Source organism: Ceratina calcarata, unplaced genomic scaffold, assembly GCF_001652005.2.
Source record: "Ceratina calcarata isolate Rehan_Ccalc_2016 unplaced genomic scaffold, ASM165200v1 scaffold443, whole genome shotgun sequence".
NCBI classification, from domain to species: domain Eukaryota; kingdom Metazoa; phylum Arthropoda; class Insecta; order Hymenoptera; family Apidae; genus Ceratina; species Ceratina calcarata.
Genome location: NW_017168153.1, coordinates 7,545 through 16,081, shown reverse-complemented (window position 1 = coordinate 16,081; position 8,537 = coordinate 7,545). Strand labels below are relative to the sequence as shown.

The following is an 8,537-nucleotide window of genomic DNA, read 5'->3' as shown; positions in this document are numbered from 1 at the left end:
CATTACCTGTAACGTAATACATAGTTACATTAATGTCAGACATGGACTCGGCGTTACCAGCTCATTGTTGACGAACCCTGAAAAGATTTTAGGTCGAAGTTCAAGTCCGTTGCGCCAATTTCGTGATTGGAATGTCGCAACCGCGGTCGAAATAAGTAGGCAACAGTAATTGGAGCAAACAGTTCTACAAAACAACGTGTCACGAGAACTGATTAATCATCGTGTTACCAAACGTATGTACATATGGTAAATAAATCGTAGAATCGAAGGAAACGATGCGGACGACGGATTACATGGAATCCTGTCTCACTTATGACAATATAGTTCCCCGGCATAATCAAGATGAATATGAATATCGTAATTCACGTTGACGCAACGGATTTGTCATTGAAAAAAGAAAAATTGTATCACGCGTGTAGCAAGCCTCCAGATACAACCAATAAACGATTTGTTTTCGTCGAACTTTTTTTCTTTCAACGATCAAAGAGACAAACAATAAAACATCCGACACGTCGATTGCAAAGTTGAAAAACAAACCTCGATAGCGTTCGCAGAAACGGACCTTGATTTAATAAACTCTTTGTTTCTCTTGTAATTAAATCAACAATACGAATTCTACATCAAGAAATATTAATTACTTTATTGCAATAAACGCAGTCTGAAATCTCTCATACGTTAAATATAAAATAAGCAGTAATATGTATAAATAAAAATGGCTGGCAAATAAATAGATTAAATAAATAGATATTAAATAAATAGATATCTGACAAAATACAAAGAGGCTTATATGATGTTTATTTTATAATACATATATTATTTATATACATTTACAGTAGAAGGCGCATGCAAAGACAATTAAGTCACTGAATTAAGAGAGATTTGCAGAAGAATGAAAAAAAGGTTCATATAAAAGATTGGCAATTCGTGGAATGTAGGAACAGCGCACCGAAGTTTATTATTATTCAAGAATATAAAAGGAAGGCTGACGCACGGCAGCGTGGAGCGGGAGTCAGAGCGGCTAATCGCTGACTAGCCCGACGCGACCGCAGCCTCGGCGTCGTCCGATAACGAGGAAAGATTATGCCCAAGGACAAGGCCGCGCGGCGAGCCGTGTGACTCTCTGTCAACGCGCGGATGTTCAGAGTTCGCCGCGAGACGTTTCGAACCGACGAAATCCGCGAGATACAGAAGCCTCGCGCGGACCTCTGTGGTTAACACGCGTGTCCGTTGTCCTTGCCGAGTCGCCAGCTGCGCTGTCAGCAAGAACAAAAGCGTTAGCACCCGTTTATCGCGCAACGCCCATCCCGAACGACCCATTCGTACTTACTAAGAGAGTTTCATTCTTAACGAATTTATATTCTCAAACATTATATTATGTTTATTCTACTTAAACAGCTGTTGATAGTTAAGTTCAGTTTTTAAGCAATTTACTTTGCATTCCGGCCATGTGCCGGGACTCACAAGGAATCGTTTGCTGAACTGACTTTCGTTTGGAACACAATGTTGCAACGAATGTTTATAGTGCAAACGCAAATGTTCTATTTTCAACCCAAGTGCGATGATATATGTAGTCACGTATGGACACGAGTATGGCATGGGCTACTGGACATAGCGCAATATTTTTTGAAAACGGGTAGAACGGCTTGGAAAGAATTATGTAATTCGATTACCGTCACCTGTTTGTATTCTTAACTAACGGAATTGTATGGTACAAATTACAAGGTCCGTTCTAGTTTACCGCTAAGAATTCAAATGAAATGCAGAGAATTGTGCAACAGAAATATTCAGTAGGAACCAATAATAAATTCTAAGCTTTAAAAGCATAAGACAAAAAATGGATTTCACAAAACTATTTAAATAAAGTGGGAAGTTACTGAAATTATTTAACAGTCTGTAAAGGCTTATGTATATTTTTCTGTTATTTCAAACAACTGTGTAATCATCGAAGTTGAACAAGCCGTGAAAAAAAATAATGTATACTAACGGAAATTCGACTAACGCAGCTACAAAAAAGGGCTTTCTTCATTTACTGTTAAGTAGAATTCAAATTAAATACAAATAACTATGCAACAGAACACAAAGATTTTATAGTAAGCAGTAATAAACTGTAATCTTTAGAAGCCTTGGAAAAAATTAAATTCAAGAAACTATTTAAATAAAATGACAAATCATAATAATTATCAGAATTGAATTACCAAAATTACAAGGCCTGCTCTGATTTAATATTAAACAGAATTCGAATGAAATGCAGATTTTTTTTAGAATCAATAATTAACTATAAACCTTAAAAGCATTGAGTAATGAAGTTCATAGAATTGTTTATATAAAGTGACAAACTTCCGAGCTTATTTAACAGTCTCTAAAGACTCTGATTCTTTCCTATTATGTAAAGCAACTATATACGCAATCATTGAAAGCGTGATTGTGAGTGAAAAGCACCAGCAGAGCGTGAAAAGAAATAATACATATACACTGTCGAAAACTCGATTGACGCGGTTACGAAAGCGTCTGCCGTTTGTTTTCGCTCAGATTTTGGAAATATGAGAAACACTTCCGTTACATTGCGTCACGCCTTTATGACACTCCAGATCCCTTTTCATCTTCCTAACATATTTCCACCATTAACTGTTTCATTAATAATTCAGCTATCAATTTTTATACGAACACATTTATGATATAAATTTAAGAAATTATAGATACACATTTAAATATTGCAATTTTTATATAAAATGAAACGCTCATGGTATCAGTTTTAATAAATGCATTTTAGGTGCGCATTTAAGTATCGCGATGACCATTCGGCTTTTAATATTCCGAACAGTTCTATACATTAGTTGGATATTTAAATTTTCGCATAAATGCATCGAAGCCCGAGACCTATTAATAATTAATCGTTAAAGTCAGTTGATGAACGAGCGTGACACGCGCACGCTGGATAGTCCGCGGCCTCGGAACGGTATCTCACGTAAGCGGAATGAGCACGAGCCACGGGTAAGCAGGCAGGCCGGTTCCTATCGACGAATCGAAGTCTGATCGCGAGCCGGACAAGGTCCTCGGTTGAAATACGATAGAATAGCACCCGGTCCAATTGACCTCTAGAGATCCGACGCGTTTGGTGTTACACTAGCCTCGCGGCTGATATTTTCGGAAATGATCTTGTCCGACGGGAAGAGAATTTTCAACGTCTGACGTTACAATAGTAATCAATTGAGAACGAGAATTATTGATTGTCATTAATAGGACTTATATTTTCTGAAACGTATTTTGAATTTATGCAGATTTTTATAATCTCACGAGGTTCATGTCAATTGTTTTATATACTTTTATTAAAAAATCCGCGGTCTGATTATTGTTATCAATTATCTATTCATTTATTACGACTGGTCCTTTTCGTAACGCAGACGAATTTATAGTAACGATAATGAGAAGGTAATTGTACGTGTGAAGCAAATACGAGGTTTCCATTTTCGTAGAATTTGTATTATACATTAAACAATTTTATTAGGCTAATATCTGATATGGAAAACGGCGTGTAATTAAGAATATGGTTTAGAATGCAGTCTGCGTGATGCAACGAATTCGTTTACGTTTGATGCATGTACACACATTGGATAAGAGAGTCTAAAAGAAGGAAACGAACGAAATATATATTGCCGTGTTTACGCTGACGACGATACAGGCAATTTATTTGACGCGTGTAAGCAAATCGTCAACGTGACGAAACGACGCGATGATTTATGCTCCGCAAATAAGCTGTACACATAATTGATTCAAACTTTGGAAACGTTTGACGGGCAAATTCGAAAATACCCTTTTAAGGTGAACAGTCAGTCGTAAAACACCCTTCTTATTTAATTGCGATATTTAAACGGCGTACATCTTTTTACACTTGCGAAAGAATATTAAAAGGCTTAGTAATTTAAGTTAGCTTCAATTACTTTCGATTTGATGAATAGACAAATGAGGAAGTAAATTCGCCTTCATGTCATCTTTTTAGCTTCCATGCTAAATTATAAATCAGAATAAAATTCAATTATTTTATTGTTTGAATGAAATGAAAGGACGAGTCAAACGAGGGTTAAACTCAGTAGAGGTTTCGATTTTTTTACATGATAATACGAAAGGTCACAGAGGTGTTTCTTTTATTACTTGATGCAATGAGACGGAAGGACGAGTCAAGCGAGGGTTAAATTAACTTGAGGTCGTAGATTTTTTGCGCGGTAATTCGAAAGGTCACCAAGGCGCTTTTTACCAGGCACTGCTCCGGGCGAGCCTTGATTCGACGTCAAAGATGCTTCAAGGATCCGTCGCAAGGACGAGATTGCCCCAAGGACAGCGCGTTAGTAGAAAAGCCGTAGTCGGTTTTGCGGGTCTCTATCTTGTTTTCGAAAAAGTCAGGCACGCGTGTCTCACAGATTGCTTGCCGTTCGAGGAAAACGTGAGTCAAACCGCTGACATGTCAGGTCTATCTTACAAGTCTTCTCAGAAAGAAGTTAACTCTATTCTATCTAGCGTCGTCGCTGTAAATCGACCTCTTCCACGAACCGAAAGCTCAATTTATAACGGAATTCTATAGAACAGGTTCTGTCGTTCATTTGTATTTTTCACCAATTTAAAAATGTCGATCTAAATTCAATTTATTATGGAATTCCATAGAACAGGTCGTACATGGTCGTACGTTCTGCTCTGCATTTATTAATAACTCTTATAAGCTTCAAATCTCCTCATTGAAATTGTTACATGAAAATTGTTTATGTCCTTTCATCTGCAGAATAAAATTAAAACTATTCAATATTTATTGTATGGTTTATTAAATGGTTGGAACTACATTGTAATTTTCACGAATTAAGAAATGTCGATATAATTCAATTTACGAGGATTCTAAAAGATTTGTCCTACGTTCTGCTGTTCATTTAGTAATACTTGTAACAAATTTAAAAATTGCTCATTTTTCATTGAAATTGTTACCTCTGTTTTATCTGACTTTATTGTAAACTGATCTCTTCCACGAATTGAAAGCTCAATTTATAACGAAATTCTATAGAACAGACCTTGTCGTTGATTTGCAATTCTCACGAATTTATAAATGTCGATTTAAGTCCAATTTACGATGATCTTCTATAAAACTGATCCTACGTTCTGCTGTTCATTAATAATTCTAACAAATATAAAAACTTATTAAAATTGTTATACGAAAATTGTTTATATCCTTTCATCTGAAGAATTTTATTAAAACTATTCATTGTATGATTTATTTCATGGTTGTTATCACATCATTTACAACAATTCAAATAGAATTTAAAATAATTATCAGACACCTCGTGGAAGCGTTCTAAGTCTAATGAACGATCGATACTGAACGATCGCCCCGCGATAATTTCAAAGATCCTCTGTTTACCGCGCCGCACAAACACACGCAACGGGTTTATATCCAGATCTCAGATAACCGGCAATACGTGTTATCGCGATAAGCGGCCGGGTTCAAGTGCGGATCCGGTTGCTCGTTCGATCATAACCTCGAACAACGTGATCGGTAACCACGTGCGTGTTCCGCTCTCGCGCGGACTCGTCAAAACGAAATATAGCAGATAATAAAAAAAAAAAGGGGAAGACTGCAGACAAGCTCGATAACAGAAAAAGAATACGATCAACAGTTTCGAGTTTATTCTCACAAAATCTGACGGATTCCGTTCTAAAAAAAAGTCTTCAATCACGCCTGTCGTTTGCCAAAAGATTGTTGATCAAATTACCTTATATAGAAGATCGAGGAACAAATACTATACAAACGACAAAGCCGTATAAATGAGACCGTTCGATCTTCTTGCAAAACATTTTTCGAGAAATAATTGGGACCGCGATTTAATTTGTGAGACAAAAGATTTCGGTAAGATCGCTGATTCTATTGATTTGACGTCACCTGCCGAAGATATCTCCGGCCGATAATCTGATACGGACGTACCTAAATCCGGCAATCGCATAAGCTTCTTCACGGAGGCCCTCGAGGCCGTGGAACTTTATTTTTTACACAGACTGAAACGCGTGCCGATTGTTATGTCAGCGTTATGTATAGACGTACGTACCGACGCCACGCCGCCGCCGCCGCCGCCGGTTCCTCGGACGATGATACTTCGATCTTTTCGGTCCAGGAGTCACGCCGAAGGCCGAAACGCTTGCGCGAACTCGGACGGACCGTTCTTCGTCCTTGCGACAGTTTTAGTTTCGTTTTAGTTACGCGCCCTCGGACGATACACGCGTTCCTAGTGCGAAACGCGAATAGTCAGCGAAGGTTAATCGATAGATTAGATGCACAAATAAATTCGTAGCCTTGAATAAAAGAGAAATCCAAAACTATAATAATATTTTTATAGAAAAATATCTGAAGTTAAGTCATAAACAAATCATCGAATCATGAAGGAAAGTCCCATTACTCAAAAGTTTAGGCAATAAACTATTAGTAAAGTCGGAAATCAGAGTACTACGAGGAAACTCAATCGTAGATAAAGTTTTCTGCGAAGCGGCGATTGGAACGATCGCGACGTTGCTCGAGGTTAAGATCTGACGACTATCGAAATCTGTACTTGAACTCGTCTGCGCGTTGAATCACACCGATGATGATATCGCGGCCGATAACAGAGCAATAACACGTGTGCACATATACATGCGCGCGTAATACTACGGACAGATAATTAAAAGAACGATTCGAAACGTTTTGAGTTTTAATGAAATTTATGAGGCATTCATGAATATTAATAATGATAAATAAAAACGTTTGCTGTGTACAATGAAGGTTGCATGAGCTAAGAGTTTAAGAAATATGACAAAAAGCTATCTTCAATATTCATAGCGATAAACTTTTAGGAAAAACTACATTTACAGAGAAGTAAGATTTATAAACTTGCTCGACCTGTTTTTTTCATACAGAATTTTTGACTAGAGAGAGAAATTGTTAAAATCAAAACTATGTACAATGTTTTAAAAGACGAAGATAAATTGTTCACTTTTGATATTTGCTAACAGGAACCTGGCTGGAATTCGTTGAATATGCGTTGAAATGAAAAACGTTTTGCCACGTACAAATGGCTGCATCATGAGTTAAATTGGAATGTACAATAAATTGAAAAAGTTATATAGCTAACATGTTAAACACCAAGTTTTGTTTCCCTTTCTGTTTAGTTAATTGTTTTGTTATAGGTGTTAAATAAAATATTGGAAACTTTTTACAATAATTATAATTATATTTCATTATCAGTAATTGACTAGGGAGATAAATGAATGCTCGCCGTTCTTCAAGTTTCTAAAAACGTTATCACTCGATTTTCATCGATGACAATCGCGTACGAATATCGAAAGTGGGGATGGACCTTAAAAGGGTGCCAAACTGTCTTTTGTGCTTTACTTCCAGTGCGTTTTTCACAGTATGCAGGCAAATATAAAAGCAAAAAGTGGAATAAAAAGATTTTCATTTATTCACTCGTTTCCAATCCTACATTTCCTAGTATACTTAATTTTGTTTTAAGTCTATATAATTCATAATCTAATAGTGAGCATCCTCATCATTTCATTTTGTCTATATAGATGCACGCGGTCATACAAGAATTCTCGAGACTAATCGATCATTCGAAGAGGACAAGGGCAGAGCTGCTTTACGTAATCGTCGAAACACGTCAGAGATCTCACGTAAAACGCGAGCATAACCGACATCGACTTCCCGATACCGTCGCATTTTTTAAACATTGTTTCAAAACCACGCTCCATATTCAGTTTTGAAACATGTTCATTTAACAAAAAACAGACGAGTCCACCAAATGATTAGACAAAGGATAATAAAACACCGTCTGATCTGGCGATCACCCGACCCATTCATCAAAATTTCCTTTGTTAAACTCCGTAGCGACGTTAATTGTAATTTACAACGCGTCTAATCCGCATAAACAGTCCTCGCGTGATAAAACAGGCAGGCGGAGAGACAAAGGCAATAAAGAGAACTCACCGTCACGCGCGGGCCACCTTCCACCTCCGTCGGAGGCACGCGATATCCACGATCTCGCCGATAAGCTGATAACACGTTTCCGAAGGCGTGGATCGAAGATCAAGGCCGGCTGTTTTCGGCACGAGGAGAACGGCGATGCGCTCCCAGGCCGAGAAGTGCATATCGTTATCAGCCCGCCTCCGGTCGCTCCCGTAAACGGAGATTATCACGGCGAGCGGCGTGGCGCCTCGGGTAACGCGACGGATGAGAAACCGAAACTTGCCGATTCGTACGAATTTCAAGGCCGGAGGCGAACGTCGAGCACGGGAACACGTGCGTCTCGGCGCAAGGCCACGCTCGTACGATCATCGTCTCGCGTGTTCCTCGCCACGTGGTCCTTGAGCAGAATAGGTGCGAGGGACGAGACAGTTTTGCGCGCTGATACATACCGTGAAAAATACCCCGAATGATTCTGCAAGCAAAACGATTTCGAACGTATTTACTAGAATTAGGAAAATGGTTGGGAAACTTAAAACTGTTTAAGGATATGCAATTGCAAATTATAACA

The 8,537-nt window shown here is 38.1% G+C and overlaps 1 long non-coding RNA gene across 1 annotated transcript in view; it reads right to left on the bottom strand.

Moving 5' to 3' along the window:
* Window positions 1-8,537, bottom strand: part of LOC113464616 (uncharacterized) — a 39,115-nt gene that overhangs the window by 27,131 nt on the left and 3,447 nt on the right. The window contains exon 2 of the long non-coding RNA XR_003389467.1: window positions 7,991-8,441. This is a non-coding gene — a long non-coding RNA (uncharacterized LOC113464616). The remainder of the gene's footprint in view (window positions 1-7,990; window positions 8,442-8,537) is intronic.